We start from the raw sequence: 24,092 nt of genomic DNA, 5'->3' as shown, positions 1-24,092 counted from the left end.
ATCTTACAAATGTGGCAAATCGTTAAAAAAATAACACCTACCTAAAATTTAAACCAATTGTATTCCTTTCCAAAAGTAAGTTTATAGATTGTTAACAACTAAAATAATAATAAACTATCCCATATTTAAATACCAAAAATGATTAGAAAGAAAAATTAATTGCATGCTTTTCTAATAGATTTGTAATACAGAAAGAAATGTTGATAAAAATAAAAATCCAATCGGTAGAAAAGTCAGAAGCTTGGCAGCAGTGAAAACACAGTAAAAAATCATCAACAAGTATAAGTGCACCCATTGAATTTAAAAACCAATTATATTTACCTTTAGAAACAAAATAAGTTATAAAATACATATACTTAATATTTAGCATAATCGAAATCACCGTTTTTGCAACTGGAAAATAATTATAGCCAAAAGTAATAAAATAATTTTTTGAATATTAATTTCAGAGAATTTAAGGAAAAAACAAAAAAGGCTCAAAATCTGCACAACCCAAGAGAAAGTCACACATGTAAAGAAAGACTGTTTGTATAAAATGTAAAATATTTACATATCATCATTGCCAAAGGCGAGCAATAGCTGAAACGTGCTTGATGTTTGGTGTACGAGAAAATAAATCACAAAAAAAGATTCCACCTGCATATGTCATCGCCTGTCCTTGGAGGCTTTCAAGGAGGAAGGGAAGCGATATATATTTATCATTGACAGACACCAATGTATTCATCACAGCTAGGTATATACCCTCCAAAAAGAGAAAGCCGTACTAAACCAAATGGGTTGTACCTAAACTAAAGAGAGCATTACCAATGAAAGAACTACTAAAAGTGCAGTAAGTGCTATTCTAATTGCTGTTATGTTTTAGCAACCACTTTAACTGACAGAATTGAAGCCATATTTCAAGTACATGTCTATACCAACTTGCCAGTAGGAACATATTTAAAACACATTATTCTAAATGCTCCTGAGAAAGTAACTGTGAAGTTACCCTAAATATCTAATTGTAAAATAAAAGAGTAACTACAAGAGCTAGAAGATCCATAAAGCAAACCACAAGGGCCCCAAAAAACATTTAAGGAGATATATAATCCTTACTCCTTAAAGTAACTCGCACAAAACAGAACTTTATTCTCAATGACAAATGAGTGCAATGAAAAAAGACATATAATTTTCGGTACAGTAAATACCTTACTAACCCTCACACAATGAGATACCTACTTAAAGTTTTACTTGAACATGAAAATTCTTGAATAAATATGAGAGGGTTGTCAAACATTGTGGTTTGGAGAACTGTTACAGGTGCAGGGTCTGTGGACTGTCACAATTTACAATCGGTCTGCGGCCCTCTTTCATATAATTCATTGTAGGTCATAAAGGGTTCAGGTGATCCATATATGGTGAGGAATGCCAATTGGTGCCTTTGGAGTCATAAATTATTTGTCTAATGGAACATACAGGGCCACCCCTGCTGCGACCTATCAATCAGTGACCTCAGGCCTTCAGGTTTCAGAGCATGCCTGACTATGTATTTGCAAATGGGGGTTTATGTGGAGTTTACAACAGGTACATTTGTTAATAAAGACACAATTTCCTTATCATAAATGAGTGTTCCATTTTTCATATTAGCATCAACTTTTTCTATATTCACAAAAGGACAGCACTTTTTTAAAACTTGCCCTCCACAATTTACACAGACCACAAATATTTACAGGCAGCACCAAAACACAAAGCATTATCTCCAAATCAACAAAGCTGCACATATCAAGAATTAACAGTTAATAGAACTACCATAGAGTATAGTGCCTACATTTACATAAATTACTAATACGTATACCTTACATTATCCTACCCATCATTTTATGAGATTAAAATAAGTTAAAAAGTACAATTTCAGAGCTGAATTCCTTAAAGTATAGATCAAAACACACAAGTAGCGTTCTAATTTTTAAACAAATCTAAGAAAACAGGCAAAAATATATTTAATCACCCAAACCTAATTCTGCAAACAAATCTGTAGGATATTTTCTCAATCCCTCTTAAATGTTATGATTAAATTAAAAAGTAAGTGTTTCAGGAAAGCTGAAACAATAATGATTTTTTTAACTTTTGATGTAAGAAATGCCAAACCAGTTTAATCCCACAATAAAACAATAATGCATCCCTAACCTAAAACATAAAGTTTCCATAGTCAAATATACAATATTCTTCTAAACCTACGTTATTAACTACAATAGTCTAGCTATAAAATAGTAGCTTTACAAGTCAAAAGACAAAACACTAATGCCTTATACACTTATTGAACTAACTGAATTGATTTCACAAGCCCAACAAACTAAATAACAATAACCAACACAGACCAACCTCATTCCTAGTATACCCAACACACTACAATTACTAAAACAGTTAAAGATGTGGCCATCTTGGCACCACCATCCACAACAACTTCCATTATGTATGGACCATGAAATATTACTCTAAACTGCATTCATCTGTAAAAGAAATGGCTACTAAATTGACATGAAATAAATACTCTCACTCCAGCACAACTGCCATTAGGGAATTCAACTAATACTGAAGAACCTGTTGGGTTTTGATCAATCCAGATTTTCTATTCTCATTGCAACCTAACTTACATTGGAGGAAGTGTTGGATACCAGTGTAGCTTAGTTAACTATTCTCATTCCAACCCTACTAACACTGAGAAAAATATCACACTCTGGGGTGACCAGATTTACAATTCTCGCGCCAAGCCAACTTACAATGAGGAAATTGATAGATTTTGGGGAGAAAATGTTGTCTATTCTCTCTCCAACACAATTAAAATTACAGAAGTATTCGATTCTGAAGGGGTTGTATATGCTATTCACACTCCAAGCCATCTAGCATAGGTGAAAGTATTGAATTGTGGGGAGTTCAGATTTACCTTTCTAATCGCAATTCAGCTAGCATTGGGGACAGTTATGGATTTAACAGAAATTATATTAACCATCCAACAACCATTTAAAAATGATTCTCCTTAAATAAGGTTTTTATCAAAATCATAGAAATACTATTTTTTACAATGTAATAATTAATTAAACAATAAATTGTTTCAATATAAAAAATGTATTATATAATTTTAAAATAATTAAAGTAATTCACAATGTATACTAATAATGAATTATTCATGTTAATGAAATGATGTGCAAAGAAAAAAACACATCCACTTTAAACATAAATAAAACAATACAAAAAGCACATTTAAAATATACAGAAATAATGACATAAACTATTGAAAAGTAAATCTATACATTTGAAATAAAATAATACAAAAACAATCTATGCAATATTTAAATACCAAAACTCCTAACAAATAGATTGCAAATATTTTAATTACTATCCAAATTATTCATGTTTGTTACATTAATTATAATAATTTTCTAGTTAGTTTGAGTCAGGAAAGATTCACGTAGTAACTGTATAATGTAGCACCTTGGATCATCACCTTCAGTTCCTTCTGAAATGCCTAGCAGTCGGAGGTTGTTCCTACGTTGTTGATTTTTTTGTTCCTCCATTTTCATCCTGACATCTGCTAGACATGCCTCATGAGCCGACCCCATGTTCTTCAAAATGGTTACCTCTGTTTCTAGGCTCTCTGTACGACCTTCGACCATGCTGACCCGGTCGCTTATGTCAGTACAGAGTTTGTTTAATTTTCGCAAGCCCCCATGTAGCTTTTTGGCTGCCCTCTTAGCGGCTCGATTGCCGGAGCAAACCTCTTCTTTAAAATCCTTAATAGAAGCCAGAATTGAAGATAAGGAGGGTTCTGTCATAGGTTCTGTTGCAGTTGTAGATTTAGCATTTTCCCAGATACATATCTGTTCATCTTCTTCGCATGGGGGGTAAGACATTTGCGAGTCTGAATAGTCCCATTTGAGCTGGCTCCATCTCTTAAGGGGGTTTCTATTCTTTACCTGACGTTGAACCATTCCTGTGTTTTTAGAGAGGTCAGTATTAATGTCTTTACTAGAACTAGAACGGATTGGTTCTCCATCAGAGGTACAGAGAGAGCCATCTGAGTTCGAGTAGAAATTTTCACTGCTAACCTCTGGCATCCAAGGGGCTCTGAGGCTTGGATTAGGTTCTGCTCTGAGAATGTAATCCGTAATACCTTTTGCAATGTGGTTTAGCCCAGTTTCACTTGGTTCACTCGGCCATCAACTTGGTAGGTACTGGGTCTAAGGAGATAGCAACATCTTTAGAAGGTGGTGTGGGAGTAAATAAATTGTTGGGTACATTTTCCAAAGTCACTAGGCCCTCTGTATTACTTTGGTCTATAGATTGCTCACCGAGAGATGCCTCCCTTTGTAAAAGAATTCCACTTTCTTGAGACTCCCCTGAGTTAGCTCCAGGGTTGAGGTGCTCCCATACATCTGCAAGCAGGTGATCTAGCTGGGCCCTGCGGGGGGGGGGTAGTTGGAGTGTCATTCAAAACAGCATCAGGATTAATAGATAATATCTTAGGTCCTGTAAGCATTTCTACAATTGTTGGTTGAGAGCCCTCCTTAGCCCCCCGGACACCCCCACTGCCTCCAGTTTTTCCCGTAGCCTGTTTTAAACAGTTAGCTTCCCTTTTACCTTTTATTGAGCTGTCCAGTGCAGCAGCCTCCCCAGAAGTAATGCTGTTTGGCGTAGGCTTGGGGGTATTTGGCTTGTTGGTTTTAACCACTCTGGGGCCCCTGGACGACAGTTTCCGCTTCTGATGTGGCTTTCTGTTTATAAAAGTAAATCCTGGAGTGAGCACCAAGGGAGCTGAGTAGCACAGTGGCAGGAGGTGGCAGAAAAATAAAGCTCTCTTTCTAGTGCGTCGCGTCTTCCTCTTCTCACACTTCCACGGTTTGAGAGCAGAGCTGAAATGCTTGTGTCCTGCTCTCTCTCTGTCTCAAAGGCGGAGATACCAAAAGGAGCGCTAGGATCGGTGACACAATGTTGCAGAAAATCAGGAGACAGATGCAACAAAGTATTGTATCTCCTAGCCTAAACCTCTCCCAAAATAAAAAACAAATTCCAGTCTTCTTTGTGCTGAAGAGCGGAGCAGCTGCACTCGTGTCCCGCTTTCCTTCAGCCTCGGTATCTCGAATCAGTTCGCATGGCCGATTATCGAACTGCACGGCATGTGTGGCTGAGCGACAAGGAATCAAACTGACACCATCTTCCTCCCTCCTCTATAATAGTTTTCTAAACGTTCAATAAAATGCAACACTATAATTTAAGAAAATATCATGTCAAATATAATTATAAAAATATATTATCAACATTATCTAAATTTAAAAAAAAAATAGCAAAACATTTACATTTTGCAAATAAACTAATCGATGCAGTCATTAAAAATATTAAAACAGTACACTAATAATCTGTATCTCTACAAAATTAAAAACCTGTATAAAATGAACATTACTATTTTAATTATCTAGAAAATTAAAAGGCACATACATTAATTAACAACATTTAATACAGTTAAAATAAATGTATTTATTTAAACAAAATGGAACCCTATCCGCCAATACAGCTAACACACAATTTGAAGGGCAATAAAAACATGATTTACATAGTAAATACTCAAATTAATAATTAGTTGATAATAAATTAGTATATTAATCTCTAAATGATGTTTTATTTTGTCACTCTTCCCACTCTTTTCCCCTACAAACCCATAAATTAGCAAAACAAAGCAAAAACTTAGTTCATCACTTTTCAGCCATTTACTCACGAGTTGGAAATAAGACTCATTCCTCTCTCGCTCTCGATGCTAACTAAATTAGCCCCGTAGTAGATATTGATATATACCTATATGAGATTTGTTCTTTGTTTTCAAGTATAATACATTTCCGATAATGACCCAAGATGTACAATCTCACACTGCGCCAAATCCTTCACCAGATTTTACTTCCCAACTTGTCATAGATATATCTACATTCCAGCCATGGCTTTTATATGTTAACAGTTTAAGAGGATTAATCTCTTCTTTCCAGAGCTCATGAAGGTGGCCTATAGACAATGCATGTCTTGGTGGCCATCTAGGATGAAGACAACAGGATAACGTGAGCTTGTTCTCAAATTAAACCTGTTTTTGATCAGTTCTTTGGAGGGGCACTCAAAATGTTACTTGGTTTATTTAGCCTGGCTGAGTACTTTCAATAGGCTCTTAATATGTGTACTGCTTGGTTTTATTTTATAGCAGTTGTCTTAGTATTGCATCTTATATGTCTTATGAATTTATTTAAGCGGATTGCTTTCATGCTACCTGTCTTTTTGTCAACACTTCAACATGCAAAATTGTTTAAAGATTTGTAGATAACTCTGTGGTAATATATTGTGCCACATAGAGTTAATATGTGAAAAACACTGCATTTGAATAAATTGGGTTCTGCTATTAGTAAAGTCTTTTTCTAACTTTCAGTAATGTAGGTCAGAATTGAAATTACTACATGGAAAATTCTGCTGTATATGATTAAAGTGTATTGTGAGCCATATGAACTGGAGACCAGCCATCCCGTTTTACTGAACAACTGTTTATAAATATCTTAGTACTCACTAAGTCAGGCTTTATTGTTACCAAAGAAATATTTCAAACAAATCATAATGTACCTATTTGATGAAAAGCAAATTGTAATGGGCACTCTGTAAATGTATTCATTTTGCTCCAGAAACTCAGCAGTAGGTTTTCTGTAAATAAAGTTACTTGGCTCTAAATTCTCTACCTTTCCCTACAGGGATGTTTCAACTCTATATGTCTGTGGCAAATGTTCTGGAATTGAATTGATTCATTTATTAATTTTTACAGTGATTTTACCAACTTGTGGTAGCAAATGTATTTACAGTATGAAAGATTATATATGAAACAAGGAATCCTCTGTTCATATGCACCATAAATTGATATAAATCACATGTAAAGAATTTGATATTCACCACTTTGAAGGGAGGAATACATTAGGGTATGTTGCTTGGTCCTCTACAGCAGTGAAAGCATTCTCATACTTCATGTATTTGCAGCAAAATGGCTCTGAAAGGGGAACATTAATTTGATTTCTAGGAAGGGCAGGTAAGTTGAATCCCTTCCACTATGGAAAGGGATATGTGAAAGCCCAAAATTGCATTTGTATGTACTCACAAAGGATACTGAACAACCTCACCTAGCTTACATTGAAAGTTAGCTAAAAATAATGTACCAACGTGTAAGCTTAAAGAAAATTCATTTTGATGTAGTCAATGTAATGTCATTTGTATAGATGAACTTACTGAATGGCGTTTCATTTTTACAAGCTTTCAACTTGTATTTGTGGAATCCAAGTTGACAAAGTTCTGATCAAATCAATGATAAACAAGCATTGAGTATTAATGCAGTCACCAATCTCCTGTAGCTCAATGAAGATGTGACTCTAAGTTTTAATTTTTGCTCCATAAATTTGATGGTCAAAGTGCGGGTGATCAGAGTGGCATTATGTGCCCATACTTTTATTTTTTAAGTTTAGAAAAAGAGTTACTCTACTTATTATGAAAAGACAACCAGGGGCAGTTGATTCTGATAGGTTCAATGCTTCCTCTGAAGTCTCCTGTGCTGGGAAGCTGATGGAGGGGCATACAGCTAAATAAGCCTTTTTGCCAGACTGCCTGCTTGCCTGAAAGAAGAGCACAACTGGTTGAAAGCCGGTATTGGCTTTAATTGATGGAATCAACTGCAGCGTACTGTGAGGGAGCTACCAACTGAGTAGTGAAGTGTGTTCTTCTTTTAAGAGACAGTCATTCAAAACAGTTGCACTAGGTACAGTCTGGGTATTTCTAAAATCTATATTTTAGAAGCTCATTTTTATCTTAAACCTTTTTTAATATTTTGTAGCAGCCTATCTTATACTGTGTGCAATGCAAGTTTAAAATAATGGTTTACAGGTTCACAGTGCTTTCTGTCACCGACTGGGGCTTTGTAGCCCTGACCCTACACAATTAACTTTTCTCCACTGCACCAACCAGGATTCAATTATGTGGCTCTCTGGTGCAGTGCATTAACTAATTGAGGTCTCATACTGTACAATAGTGCATTTTCCCACTAATTACCATAACGTGCATTTAATTTTCGTTCAAGCTGTGCGTTATTTTAAATGTTGTTACCTGAAGGTGAAATATCAAAACAGTTACAGAATACTTTGTTTTTCAGCAACGCTTTGAGCATAGGCATGAAGCATCACAGTTCCCATACATTTTTAAATGAATTACGACCACTGCATAAATTGTTCTAATTGAGCACATAAAAACTTTGATCCAGGCAACTCAAATGTTGTCAGATCTGTGGAAGATGCTGAGAAAGTTTTTTCAAAATGTGGCTAATATTTATTTGATTGTATGAAATGGGTTTTAAACTTGTTTTCAAAGTTAAATATTTCTTTTTTCACTATTTTAAAGCCTAAAGATTTTTTTTAATTAAATGACCACCTTTCACTTTATCAGTAGTTTTTTGGTTGGTTTCTTGCACAAAATACTGCACATATTCTTTTGGCAGATATCTTATTGCTAGAGCACACTCCCAAAAATTAGTTAACTAACCCATTTGCATTTTCCGTGAGGCTCTGTCGCAGTTCACATTAATGATACAACCTCTCTCTGCCACATTTCTCTGTTCGATTACATATGAATTCTTAACACAAATATTTCAATCTTAGAGTTGATTAGCCAGTTGTTTGCACTTTGGCCACGCAACATTCACAATGACAGGTAGCTGTTAGATGTAGAAATAAGTTTGATATATTATAGTTATTTTAGATTTATTTTCATACACTTGGCAATCTGATTTTCAGGAGACAGAAACAAATGGATATAAGGCAAGTCAAGTAGCCTTCTGTCAAAATCTGTGATCAATAGTTAAATCTACTACAATGAAAACATTTATTTGAGAATTCAAATGTCAGCACGATTACGATTGGCAATTTAAATAAATTATTTTACAAAAAATATACAATTATCTAAGTTTACTTAAGACTACTTCAATTAGAATGATTTGAAGTCTCGCAAATGACCACCATTTTCGTTTTACCTCCCTTGCTCTCCATTGCCCATCCAATGAGAGAGCAATGCTTTGGTTTTTCAATTTCTTTCAATAAGGAAATATAAACTTTCCAATCATATAAAATGGATTTAAAAAATGCTCGTCCATGCAGTCCCAAATCTAAAAAGCGTCAGAAACATAATGTCTAAGAGCCTTTTCAATATTGTAATCCGATTGACATATTTCTTTGTCGCTTGAAAATTGTTATGAAATGTACATTGTAACCGAGTTACATTTATCTTTCAAAAAAGGGCCTATACTGCTGCTGGGAATTGACATTCTGGATTTGCCGACGGTCTCTCTCAGCCCAGGAGGCAGAGACCAAGCACAAATGTGTGCATTTGTGACATCTTTGACGTTTTACACATGAGTTAAATGCCTTGTGTCACTGCCTCCCCTCCGAATTTTTAAGAGGCATTCACTTATCAAGGGATCGCCTTGAATAGCAGAAGAAATTCCCATATTTGAAGTTATACAACCACTGGCAGCAGTTAATAGACTGCAGCCACTGTGATTTCAGACACAGTACAATATTATTTTACACTGGTGAAGATTTGGCAAGAACTTGCATTTTTTTATGTTATACAATAGCAGTGTTTCAAGAAATTCTAATGGATTCCAGGTTGTACAGATGTCCCGTAGTACGTGAATATATGTCTTAAATACGACCTTTTTAGAAGGTAGCAAAATATAGGTTCATGGAAAGCATGTCCATGTATCATGTTGTATATATGTGGCAGCATGGATGGGGAGGCTAGCACATTGGCAAAATTATAAATGACATTCTAAATATTTGATCAGAGTTTTCTGAGCGTCCTGGTTTAATCATGGAATTTTAATATTGTTCTTTTAATTTGACAATATTTGTTTTTGAATGGAGCATTAACTCATTTTCTCCCTCATTTCTACTTCTGTGCTGGATCTGTTCTTGTATATATATATGTTCCCCCTTTACACCTCTCCTGAAAACTCTAGATTACTATTTTGCCTCTCATACTGGCCTTTTTCAACACAAATTCTACCTTGCCCGTCATCAATCAATTCCTGGATCTCCTCTCTTCCTTCCTTCAAAGATCTAGATCCATTAAATGTATGCCTTCTTTTGTTTTCCTTCTTACTTCTATTCTCATCTTCCCCTCGTAAGGCCACAAACGTAATATTAGTTTCTCAATGTCTCTGCCATTCTTCCTTTATTAAATTAAAACTTCTCTAACTTCCTCTGCAGTGAAAACTTTTATCCCAACTTTGATCTTCTGACATCTTGAATCGAGTTTCTAAGCTGCCCCTTAAATACATTTTTAATTCAGCGACACCTCTTTTTCACTCATTGAATATTTTTGTTTGTAAAAACGTTGTCTTGATTTGTCCCAATATATTTATTTCCTCTCTAATTCAGTTTTGCATAAATCCATGTTTCTTCTGTGTGCCTCCTAAATTCGATCAGTCCTTTTTCCTCTTTGCACCTTGTAGAAAGTGACCACACACCACTGTAGGTTAAATACTTTATTGAAGATGAATCATAACGGCATCCATAGCCTGCCAGCCAGGTACTGATCAAGAATGCCTCTTGGAATGTTGACAACATAGAGGATCAGCCCAACCTGGGCAGAACAGAGGGGGGAACGGAATGTACCAACATTACATTTTAGGTAAATACAACACACCTCTTCTTCATTTAGGTAATTATCTTTGCTCTCATAAACCATCCTACCTTCCTCATTTCCTCTTTCCATCTTTCAGACTCCCTTAAAGTCTGTTTCCTCAAGGAGTATTTCTCAACCTCTTTATTTCAGCACCCACAACTGGGCATTATGATTCTTCATTTTATTATTGTGTACCGTTTTGTAATATTTTTCATTCATTGCCTACCTTCTGTGCAGAGTACAGGCGCAAGTGTTATTAAATAAATAATAAGACATATTCAAACTATTCTTTCAAAACGCTTTAGAGACTAGAAGGTCTAAAATGTATCTAAACTTACTTGTTATCATTAGTTGGGCCTCGGTGGAGTGGATTGTTACTCATTCACACCAACAAACATGTCAAGAAAAGAAACGAGAATGCGGTTTTGTTTTGATAACCTGTAGCCCAAGTCCTCCCCATAGCATGTTGGGACATGTTTTGGGACAATGGTGGTATCCTGAAAGAATAGAATGAGGTAAAGTCCTTGTATCGAACTTGCAAATTCATGTGAAGATGTGTTTTGTACCGTGTACATACCTTCACTTAAATTGTGCATATAGTAAATGCATATTTCCACATCAAATGTTCATAAATATTGCTGTTAGTGCCTCATTGCTGAATTTTGTGCTTTGAACATTTTTTTTTATATAAATTCATCACAGATGCAAAGGACACACCTTACCTCAATTTTAGTCAATATCCCCTTCGGATAACTATGAGCTACCACTCGAAAAAGTAAAAATTATATGTGTGTTTCACCTTCCTCGTGTATTGATTACAGACATCCTTTTAACAGAGGGTGTGTTTGCCGGTTTGCATAAATCACCCACTGCCTGTCTCCCCCTCCCCTCCATGAAAGGTTTCGCTCCAGAACACATTTTTCATTTGAGATAGATTAAAACTGTGGCACATATTCTAGTAATTGTTGAATCTACTGCCAAAATGGTATCACTTTGACAGCCAAATAAGTTTTATTGCAATTTAGTAAAATATAGAATACCGAGGTGCATAAACATTTAATAAAATCATTTTTAAAAAACAGGCTCAGAACCTTTTTTTAAAATGGTATTTTCCTAAGCTCTGCTTGTTCTTTGTCCACATAAATTTTATTGCCTTGTAGCAATAGAGGATGCTGGTCATTGCAGCATTTTTTCTTTTCATTGAATCTTGTCTGAAATTGTAAAATGCAGAATTGCGCAGCTCCTAGCTGTGGGTCATGATGTACTCTGTGAGATTTTTTCAACAATAACGAGAGGAAGAAAACCGTTTCAGCTTCCAAAGTGTAGCCTCTCAGCCTTTGCATCAACAATTCTGATACAATTGCATTAGCTTGCCTTTTTAAAAGTCTCAGTAGAAATCTGACCTAGCAGCTTTTGGAAGGTTCTATGCCTGGTGCTTTTTAGTTTTTGTTATTGATTTAAAAAAAAAAATCCTTGGCTGTGAAAATTCCCCACTTCTAACATTCCTTTCTCTGTCCTCATTTTTGCACTTATTTCTAGAGCAGAAGAATCAAACATCGCAGTACAGTCCACTACAATCAGGGGCGTAGCTTTAGGAGGGTGGTGTTTGGGGTGTTGCACACCCAAATATATGAATTTTTTGATATATTGTTGAGTACAACTGCTTTTAGTTTGGTATGGTGAGGTGCCAGATTTCAGCTGGAATTTTTGCATGCGTTCACTTACAGACATGCACATGCATTCATCTCTGTTTTGAACACCCTAAAAATTTTGATTATTTTACAAAATATTGTGTTTCTCTCACTTTGTACTCACACCAGTCCGCATTTCTGTTCATTTCCGCTGTGCCTCAAGCTCCTCTCATGAACACTGATTGTCATACAATGTATTTGAACATTGTATGGAAATCTGAAGCTCTCGCCTCCCTAATCTTACTGACAGAGCTGCGCCCCTGGCTTCAATCTACACCGGAACTCAAATTATTTTTTTAATTATTTAATTCTCCATGATTTGAATACCCTCTTCAGTGTTGCGGTGTATTTGCTATTGATAATATTTATGAAGGTTTGTGGATTGAAAACCTTGAGTCTTTCGTTTATGTACAGGAACCTACTTTGCTCCTAGTAAGTCAGGGTTGTTATGCTTCAGTAAGTTTCAATATGGCTTTAAGGTTCGACTCATCCATATTTCATCGTCTGAATCTTATTATTAATGGAACAAAGTGCATGGAACACAGTGCAGAAATACCCAAACCTTCCACAATTCACTGTAAAACACACAGGGCATAATGTTTATTCATATCGCTCCTGTTTGTGAAACTGGAATCATATTGCTAAATAAAAATCAGTCTATGTATTTTATTACTCACAATTGGGCTTCGATTTAAAATAAAATGTAAAGGGGCCCTGGTTTGGAGATCGATGATATACGTACTGAATGACACCAAATTGTCAAGTAAAGGTTCTCTGCCACAGGCTACAATTTGAGTATGTTTTTGGCAATCAAGTAATGGACAGTTGTTAGAAGAGATAATTTACTCCATGCTCAAAATGTTTTTAACAGTAACAACAGGCAAAACATAACCAGGTTTTGATCTCCAGCTTGCTTGTGTGTTTTAGATCAGCCTGTACCATGCTGCGCGTCGTTCAAAGGAAAATCAAACAGCGAGGGAGTCTTCTACACTTTTGTCCAGTAATGTCATTTAAAAGTCATGCAATTGACTGGCCATGTTTTAGCACTAAAGGGCTGGTAGACTTTAATTTGCTGCATATGTTTATCTTGAACATTCAACTGCTTTTGAGGTTTCAGATGGTATTAAAGGACGTTTATTGTATACTTTGGACCACATGTATGTCATGCATGTTGTTCCAAAAAATCTTTAAATGTGTATTTGTAAATGTAAATGTACAGGAATTTATATAGTGCAACTCACCAAGCGGTTTCTAAGCGCTTGCTTAGGGAACCCGTCCTGGTATTCCCCTGTGAGATAACCCTGGCAGAGTATCCGCAAGGTGAAAGCCAGGCATCCCGCCGCGAGGGGCCGTTGTGGAGATTAAGCAAGCTATTGCCCAGAGTCGCAGAGTGTGAACCCATGAATCGAGTAGGCACCGGAGCGAGAATTGTCGAGTCCATGGACATTTTAGGACTCAAGACCCCACCGAGCCGGGAATTGAACCCTGGTCCCGGGCTGACCTCTGCTTCCAGGTCTGCCTCCTCTAACCAGTGAGCCTCACTTCTCCACTTCTCCATTTGTATGAATTTAGAGATATATGTGGTTTTACATTGCCACAATCCTAGCCAAAAGTCATTTCAGCAAGGTAAAGTGTTATAAGAAAAGGGTCAAGTCAATGAGTAATTGGAGTCGTAGCTGGTTTCCTCTGACAGTGGAAGGGGGCTGTTGCTTTGTTTTTAAAGTCTCTTTCAGATTAATGACATCTCAGTAGTTATTTTTAACCCAACAAGAGACATTCCAGAAACATAAGGCTGAATATGTAAATTTAGGTAAAAGGGCAAGCCTCTTACTTTTCACTTAAAGGACCCTTTTAGGAAATGTGCCGTCACTTTACTGTAGCCACTATTGGTATCAAAACCATCCGTTAGCTGACAAAGTTGCCAAATAATACATAATTATACCTTTTGTAATAAGTAATACCTGTCAAGTATCTTAGTTATTTTGAAACAGATATGCACGATCAGATACTAAACAATGGCTATTCATTTTCACAATATAAAAGAACATCAAAAAGGGTGAATTAATTAGACACTCAGCTCTTCTTCCCACATATTGTACTGTACGCTGGGATAGCCTTTGTTGAGTATGCAAAACTGCTAAAGGATCATCCATTTCGTCTAACATGTTAGATAATTGTGATAGTCTTATGTAGCACAAACTAGAACAGCTATCTCAAAGTTCATTGTGGCAAGCACGAGCTGCAAAACGCCTCAGCACATTACCATCCACCATGGTATGCAACTTGGATATCATATCTGAAATATCAGTGTGCAAAAATGTAATTGCCTAAATATTGAGGACCAAAATATTGACAAGCTAAGTATATATAGATAGGTATTATTTTAATGTACTTAACACCACTCAGATGTACCTTAATAGCATACATCTTCAATAGTTTATATATATATATATATATATATATATATATATATATATATATATATATATATATATATATATATATATATATATATATATATTTTGAAGATATATGCTAATAAGGTACATCTGAGTGTGGCGTTAAGTATGTTAAGTATATATATATATGTATATATCCAACAAAACAGGTAGCCCAATTAGAGAAGCCGCAGACAGGAAAGAAGTAGATTCACAAAATTTATTCGGCAGCTTGCAAACAGGCTCAGGACGGAGCTGGGAAACAGCAATTCAAACACTTTCGCCAGACGCGTTTCAGGACACAACTTCCTTTCATCAGTGGCAGTGCTGCAATGGTTCACAAGGCAGTGGTTGTTACCGTCCTTTATTTTCAAAATGTACCTGCCCCAGTGGGCGTGGCCTTACAGCAAGGCCTTCTGGTACACGTAGTTCGAAGTTTTACCCAAGTGGGTTCGCTTGTGAAGTCATTTGTCGTGCAGAAATAATAACCTCAGTGGGTCGTTTCAAAGTTCCGTGCTGAGGTCTGTCCCGCTTTGTAGCTGCAGAATCGGAATATATGACAGCTTTCCACCTGCGTTGGCGCTGTCATCCTGTCTCCTTCGTGCCGATTCCTGAGTAGGTATTGGCAGGACCTGCACTCAAGCAGTGGGTTTCTCCGCGACAGGCCATGCCGCAAAATATCCAACAAAACAGGTAGCCCAATTAGAGAAGCCGCAGACAGGAAAGAAGTAGATTCACAAAATGTATTCGGCAGCTTGCAAACAGGCTCAGGACAGAGCTGGGAAACAGCAATTCAAACACTTTCGCCAGACGCGTTTCAGGACACAACTTCCTTTCATCAGTGGCAGTGCTGCAATGGTTCACAAGGCAGTGGTTGTTACCGTCCTTTATTTTCAAAATGTACCTGCCCCAGTGGGCGTGGCCTTACAGCAAGGCCTTCTGGTACACGTAGTTCGAAGTTTTACCCAAGTGGGTTCGCTTGTGAAGTCATTTGTCGTGCAGAAATAATAACCTCAGTGGGTCGTTTCAAAGTTCCGTGCTGAGGTCTGTCCCGCTTTGTAGCTGCAGAATCGGAATATATGACAGCTTTCCACCTGCGTTGGCGCTGTCATCCTGTCTCCTTTGTGCCGATTCCTGAGTAGGTATTGGCAGGACCTGCACTCAAGCAGTGGGTTTCTCCGCGACAGGCCATGCCGCAAAATATCCAACAAAACAGGTAGCCCAATTAGAGAAGCCGCAGACAGGAAAGAAGTAGATTCACAAAATTTATTCGGCAGCTTGCAAACAGGCTCAGGACGGAGCTGGGAAACAGCAATTCAAACACTTTCGCCAGACGCGTTTCAGGACACAACTTCCTTTCATCAGTGGCAGTGCTGCAATGGTTCACAAGGCAGTGGTTGTTACCGTCCTTTATTTTCAAAATGTACCTGCCCCAGTGGGCGTGGCCTTACAGCAAGGCCTTCTGGTACACGTAGTTCGAAGTTTTACCCAAGTGGGTTCGCTTGTGAAGTCATTTGTCGTGCAGAAATAATAACCTCAGTGGGTCGTTTCAAAGTTCCGTGCTGAGGTCTGTCCCGCTTTGTAGCTGCAGAATCGGAATATATGACAGCTTTCCACCTGCGTTGGCGCTGTCATCCTGTCTCCTTCGTGCCGATTCCTGAGTAGGTATTGGCAGGACCTGCACTCAAGCAGTGGGTTTCTCCGCGACAGGCCATGCCGCAAAATATCCAACAAAACAGGTAGCCCAATTAGAGAAGCCGCAGACAGGAAAGAAGTAGATTCACAAAATTTATTCGGCAGCTTGCAAACAGGCTCAGGACGGAGCTGGGAAACAGCAGTTCAAACACTTTCGCCAGACGCGTTTCAGGACACAACTTCCTTTCATCAGTGGCAGTGCTGCAATGGTTCACAAGGCAGTGGTTGTTACCGTCCTTTATTTTCAAAATGTACCTGCCCCAGTGGGCGTGGCCTTACAGCAAGGCCTTCTGGTACACGTAGTTCGAAGTTTTACCCAAGTGGGTTCGCTTGTGAAGTCATTTGTTGTGCAGAAATAATAACCTCAGTGGGTCGTTTCAAAGTTCCGTGCTGAGGTCTGTCCCGCTTTGTAGCTGCAGAATCGGAATATATGACAGCTTTCCACCTGCGTTGGCGCTGTCATCCTGTCTCCTTCGTGCCGATTCCTGAGTAGGTATTGGCAGGACCTGCACTCAAGCAGTGGGTTTCTCCGCGACAGGCCATGCCGCAAAATATCCAACAAAACAGGTAGCCCAATTAGAGAAGCCGCAGACAGGAAAGAAGTAGATTCACAAAATTTATTCGGCAGCATGCAAACAGGCTCAAGACGGAGCTGGGAAACAGCAATTCAAACACTTTCGCCAGACGCGTTTCAGGACACAACTTCCTTTCATCAGTGGCAGTGCTGCAATGGTTCACAAGGCAGTGGTTGTTACCGTCCTTTATTTTCAAAATGTACCTGCCCCAGTGGGCGTGGCCTTACAGCAAGGCCTTCTGGTACACGTAGTTCGAAGTTTTACCCAAGTGGGTTCGCTTGTGAAGTCATTTGTCTTGCAGAAATAATAACCTCAGTGGGTCGTTTCAAAGTTCCGTGCTGAGGTCTGTCCCGCTTTGTAGCTGCAGAATCGGAATATATGACAGCTTTCCACCTGCGTTGGCGCTCTCATCCTGTCTCCTTCGTGCCGATTCCTGAGTAGGTATTGGCAGGACCTGCACTCAAGCAGTGGGTTTCTCCGCGACAGGCCATGCCGCAAAATATCCAACAATACAGGTAGCCCAATTAGAGAAGCCGCAGACAGGAAAGAAGTAGATTCACAAAATGTATTCGGCAGCTTGCAAACAGGCTCAGGACGGAGCTGGGAAACAGCAATTCAAACACTTTCGCCAGACGCGTTTCAGGACACAACTTCCTTTCATCAGTGGCAGTGCTGCAATGGTTCACAAGACAGTGGTTGTTACCGTCCTTTATTTTCAAAATGTACCTGCCCCAGTGGGCGTGGCCTTACAGCAAGGCCTTCTGGTACACGTAGTTCGAAGTTTTACCCAAGTGGGTTCGCTTGTGAAGTCATTTGTCGTGCAGAAATAATAACCTCAGTGGGTCGTTTCAAAGTTCCGTGCTGAGGTCTGTCCCGCTTTGCAGCTGCAGATTCGGAATATATGACAGCTTTCCACCTGCGTTGGCGCTGAGGTTATTATTTCTGCACGACAAATGACTTCACAAGCGAACCCACTTGGGTAAAACTTCGAACTACGTGTACCAGAAGGCCTTGCTGTAAGGCCACGCCCACTGGGGCAGGTACATTTTGAAAATAAAGGACGGTAACAACCACTGCCTTGTGAACCATTGCAGCACTGCCACTGATGAAAGGAAGTTGTGTCCTGAAACGCGTCTGGCGAAAGTGTGTGAATTGCTGTTTCCCAGCTCCGTCCTGAGCCTGTTTGCAAGCTGCCGAATACATTTTGTGAATCTACTTCTTTCCTGTCTGCGGCTTCTCTAATTGGGCTACCTGTTTTGTTGGATATATGTATATATATATATATATATATTACCTACTGGCGGTCGCCAGTAGGTAGTTAAAGTTAGGATTGTTTTCCATAGGAAATCTGCAACATTCTATTGGGAATAACTTTGGCGCCGAATGAGGGATCTGCCTGTAGTTTTCCTTAACTTTGCCTCGCTGCGCTCCGCTCCTTCCCTGAATGTTTGGGGGGGGATCCGTCAAGCGGGAGCCGAGATAAAAGGGGGGCCCCAAAACGTGTTTTTTCCCATGTTAATTTCCATAGGGCGGTTGGACTCACTTTTAGCCCGAACGGCTGAATGGATTTCCACCAAACTTGGCAAAATTGTAGGGACTGGTACCCCGATGTGCCTTTGCTATGTCTCAAGATATATGCTCCAGTGGTTTTTACGAAAATCAACTTTGAAAAAATATATATTGGGCTACATTGGGCTATATATATGTTAGAGCCCAAATGTAGCCCAATGTAGCCCAATGTAGCCCAAAGATGGCCACCAGAGACAAAAAAAAACAAATGTAGCCCAAATATCAGCCAGATGTAGCCCAACTATAGCCCAATGACAGAATGTCCCAGAGTGTTCTAAAGAACAACTAGAGCGCTAACAGTCTTACTTATGACAAAAGTATGGCACACCTGAAGTCATCTTGATTGGAATAAAGTGTTAACACTTAAAACATTTAATTTGCAAAGGAACAAAATGAAGGGGTTCATTTTGCCATAGAAATTAAGATTAGTGCTGAAGAAAGAAAAATTAGGGCACATTTTGAGTGACTTCTCAAATCCTCTTATATTTCATAAAAAAAATTCTGATATGCAGTCTCCCAAGATGGCCACCAGAGACAAAAGAGCCCAAATGTAGCCCAACTATCAGCCAGATGTAGCCCAACTATAGCCCAATGACAGAATGTCCCAGAGTGTTCTAAAGAACAACTAGAACGCTAACAGTCTTACTTATGACAAAAGTATGGCACACCTGAACTCATCTTGATTGGAATAAAGTGGTAACACTTAATACATTTAATTTGAAAAGGAACAAAATGAGGGGTTTCATTTTGCCATAGAAATTTTATATATATATATATATATATATATATATATATATATATATATATATATATATATATATATATATATATATATACATTCACTGAAAAAACCATAGGTTTCACACCAGTTATAGTTAGGAATTAGCATTTAAAAAACCTATTAAATTCACTGAAAAAACCATAGGTTTCACACCAGTTATAGTTAGGTGGAAATTTTACTCGCATAAAACCATTGAAATTCCCACGTTATAGTTAGTTGGACTCACTATAACTTGCGCGTGCAATGCACTGCTTATGACGTCACATATTACATCACTCATGACATGGTCAGTGACATCACTCATGACATCACTGTTGACATCTCAAATGACATATAAATATATGCTGTCCAAGGTTCCTCGATCTTAAGGACGCCACTCCAAGAGTAAGTAAGTTAACAAACTTCTTTATTAGGAAGCTTTACATTTCGCTTGTATTTTCAGAATCCCCGACGCATTTCGAAGCGGCTTGCTTCTTCTTCATGGGGCAGCGATACTGACACATCACGGGTAACTGCAGCCATTCAATGTAACCACTTCTGCATGCACTCCCCAGTGAGTTGCATGCTGGGAGATGCAGTTCAATTCATCCCTCGGGTGGGGTCCGTAACCATGTCAATTTTAGCTTGCTCTTAACTTTACAATTCAACAGCCCTCCAGTGGGCTCCGAGCATCCTGTTCTGCCCCATGAAGAAGAAGCAAGCCGCTTCAAAATGCGTCGGGGATTCTGAAAATACAAGCGAAATGTAAAGCTTCCTAATAAAGAAGTTTGTTAACTTACTTACTCTTGGAGTGGCGTCCTTAAGATCGAGGAACCTTGGATATATATATGTATATATATATATATATATATATATATATATATATATATATATATATATATATATATATATATATATATATATATATATATTCACTGAAAAAACCATAGGTTATAGACCATATATAGTTAGGAATTAGCATTTACAAAACCTTGAAAATTCACTGAAAAAACCATAGGTTATAGACCATATATAGTTAGGAATTAGCATTTACAAAACCTTGAAAAGTCACTGAAAAAACCATAGGTTATAGACCATATATTGTTAGGAATTAGCATTTAAAAAACCTTATTTTACTCACACAAAACCATTGAAATTCCATATATAGTTAGTTGCACTAACTATATATCGCGCACCCGCAATCCACTGCTGATGATGTCACATATTACATCATTCATGACATGGTCAGTGACATCACTGATGACATCACTGTTGACATCTCAAATGACATCACTGATGACATCACTGATGACAACATCCAGTGACTGTATGTTTCTGTAAAGTTAAAATGTGTCTTACATATTGAAGAATGAGTGGAAGTATAAGTGTCTGGACAAAGGATTTAGTAGGTGCATGACTGAATGTATGAGTGAGTGATTAAATGTGTCTCACTGAGTGCATGGGTTAGTGACTAAAGTGTCTTAATTTGTGCATCATTATGTCTGTTGTTCTGTAAACTGCTGCATGTGTTGATCAGTAGCTATATGATTAACTATATGGGTTACTGATTGATTGTCCAAGTATTTGTATGGGAGACTGAGTGTGTGTGTGGCTGGCTGGGAGGTGTGTGACTCTGTGCAGATCAATGTGTACTTGTATCAATGATTGTATAACAAGGTAAGTATGTGTTAGTATATGTTTGAAAATGTAAGGTGCTCTATGTTTAACTGTATAGACAAGAAAATGGAAGTGTCATTGATTCTTTACAGGACTGACTAGGTGTGTGAGTAACTCCATGGATGAGTGGCAGACTGTGAGTGTCTGTATAGGTGTATGAGTGCATATGATAGTGTTGTAAAGATGAGTGATTGTATGTATGAATGATTGTATGGGTGAATGAGTGAAGGTGTGTGTAGACGTAGGAATCAGTGAGTGCGTATGTAGTAACTAGTATTGGTGTGTCAATGGTTTCAAAAATTATATTCTGTATTTAACACTGGGTGAAACAGAGGTTATATTAAAATGTGAGGAGATGCATTGTATTGTCACATGAATGATATCATCAGTGATGTGGTCATTGATGTCAAATGAGATGTCATCAGTGATGTCATCAGTGATGTCATTTGAGATGTCATCAGTGATGTCATCAGTGATGTCACTGACCATGTCATGAATGATGTAATATGTGACATCATCAGCAGTGGATTGCGGGTGCGCGATATATAGTTAGTGCAACTAACTATATATGGAATTTCAATGGTTTTGTGTGAGTAAAATAAGGTTTTTTAAATGCTAATTCCTAACGATATATGGTCTATAACCTATGGTTTTTTCAGTGAATTTTCAAGGTTTTGTAAATGCTAATTCCTAACTATATATGGTCTATAACCTATGGTTTTTTCAGTGAATTTTCAAGGTTTTGTAAATGCTAATTCCTAACTATATATGGTCTATAACCTATGGTTTTTTCAGTGAATTTCAATGGTTTTTTAATAGCAAATATCATAAGCTGTCGAATGTCAAGTACGTGGTAAGTAAAAACATTTTCGTGTTTATGCACACTGATCTGCTTTGAATGCTGCCCCCCCCTCATTTCTATTAGGAGTACTCTCTCTTTGCAGATAGTGAAAGGTAGTTAACACAGGCCTTTGCCCCCGTTGTAATACGTCGTGCCTGCTTCTCTCTCCATTTGATTGATTGTTATCCAAGCATTTACTGTTTTAGAATTGGTTCTCTTTGGTTCATTCTCTATTTACAAACAAACACAGAGTCGCAATACTCTGTTTAGTCTTTGCAGATAACGAAAAATCGTGTAAAAAAACAAAAGGAATCGAGCAAAATCAGTAGGCCACTAATGGGATCTCTTTTTGACCTCGCTAAAATAGAAACATTAAGAACAACCCCTCATGACAAATACGAAACTAGTGAGATGAACTGAACTCCACACCATGATGGCTGCAATACAGCTCGGCTCCGCCACCCACCCCGCCCAAAATAACGATAAAGAGCGGCTGCCATGATTGCTCGCGGAATGGCCACGACGGAGCTACGAAATGGTGGTGCTCTCATGCTAACGCCAGCTTCAGTCTGAAACATCCAGAAACACTGTAGACTACCAATTCGATCAGTTCCGGTAGCGCCCCAATGTAACCCGGTAGAGAAGAACTAGCCCTCCCCTCTTTGACTGATGGTTCTTGTTGCCTGTCCCTTCTGTTGTCATTTAACAGAACTATTTAGCCTGCTGAAAGGGGTTGTGTTCCGACCGCTGGTTGGTGGAGACATTTTGACTATATTCTGGACCTGCGTTGTCGCGTAATGCGTCATATGACGCGCCGCGTTAGCGCATCCGGAAGTCATCCGGGGCGCGACGCGCAGCGCGTAACGTAAGCATAACAGGTCATGTGACTTGTTAATAAAACTTTTCATTGGTTCATTTTACTTTTCTTATTCTAATGATGAAAGGCTTGGTCATATGACCTAAAAATTACACTTTTTATTACTTCCGAACATTATTTTTTCTTAAATATATGTTATAATGTTCCAGGCTAAGGTACTTTCCCGGAAAATTTACAACTGTCCTACAAGTAAAATATATTCTTTTTTCGAGAAAAAGGGCGTTTCTTCGTCCCATGACGGAGCCGTTGAGCAAAAGAGGGTCGACCTGCTGTCTTAGTCGCCGATACGCCTGAATAAGAGATTCTTATCGATCACTTTATGTTGCAGGAGTAGAAAACACAACAGCCCTTGACCATTTATCTTTACTGCGTTCCTGCGTATTATACCTTTTACCCTTCATGTGATTGGTCTGCTTTATTTCACTTGCCTTTTAATGATTCTAAAACAGTGACTATTATTAAAAACTTTACCAATGTATATACTACTACCATGTTTTCTTTTAAAAACCTTTATTGTGAAAATTTCATTATACAATACGAGCCTATAACCACGTGGGCCGGCCACGGAGCAAACTGTAATCGTATATGATGAGTAGACATTTACACTGTAGAGGAACGTAACGGGCGGGCCATTAGGTTGCAAGAACTAAGGTGTCTAACAGTTGCGGAATCGGTGGACGTACATTTTATAATTAAAATACGACAGGGCCAGTTACAATAAAATTATCTAGATATACATTTGCGGGCAAGTACCATGCGTGACGTTAATTCGAACTTTCAATAGTACAGTAATCAATAACACATCAGAACTTAATATCAATAGGGATGTCGAAATACTCAATCAATTCTCGTCCCCGCCCGCCATGTGCTTCAAAACTGCATACGTATCTCGTGATTTCAAGGTTCTGCAACCAGTACACAACAAGGAGTTACGAGTCCCATTTATTCCGGCGCCATTTTGGGCGAGGACGGGCAGGTCCAGGATATAGTCAAAATGTCTCTACCAACCATCGACTATGATGATGTTCATATGCTGTATTTATAGAGTAACACTCATCTGTCCACATGAAATTAATTTGCCACAATCTAAACATGTCATTTTAATCTTTGCAAAGTTCTTCTAAATATTTGGGACCGTTTCCCTTGCCTCTGATGCTGTCAGTGCCACTTCTTTGATGAATGTACTGGCAGGTCGGGGGTTCTCCTCCAAATCTCTCTTTTATGCAGCACTATAATTAATTGGTGCCACCTCT

The 24,092-nt window shown here is 38.2% G+C and overlaps 1 protein-coding gene across 1 annotated transcript in view; it reads left to right on the top strand.

The window, feature by feature from the left end:
• Positions 1 to 24,092, top strand: part of KCNJ3 (potassium inwardly rectifying channel subfamily J member 3) — a 491,626-nt gene that overhangs the window by 172,074 nt on the left and 295,460 nt on the right. The gene's annotated exons all lie outside the window — the stretch shown is intronic.

Source organism: Lissotriton helveticus, chromosome 3_1 (assembly GCF_964261635.1).
Source record: "Lissotriton helveticus chromosome 3_1, aLisHel1.1, whole genome shotgun sequence".
Lineage (NCBI taxonomy): Eukaryota > Metazoa > Chordata > Amphibia > Caudata > Salamandridae > Lissotriton > Lissotriton helveticus.
The sequence above is the reverse complement of the archived record's forward strand: the minus strand, read 5'-3'. Positions and strand labels throughout refer to the sequence as shown.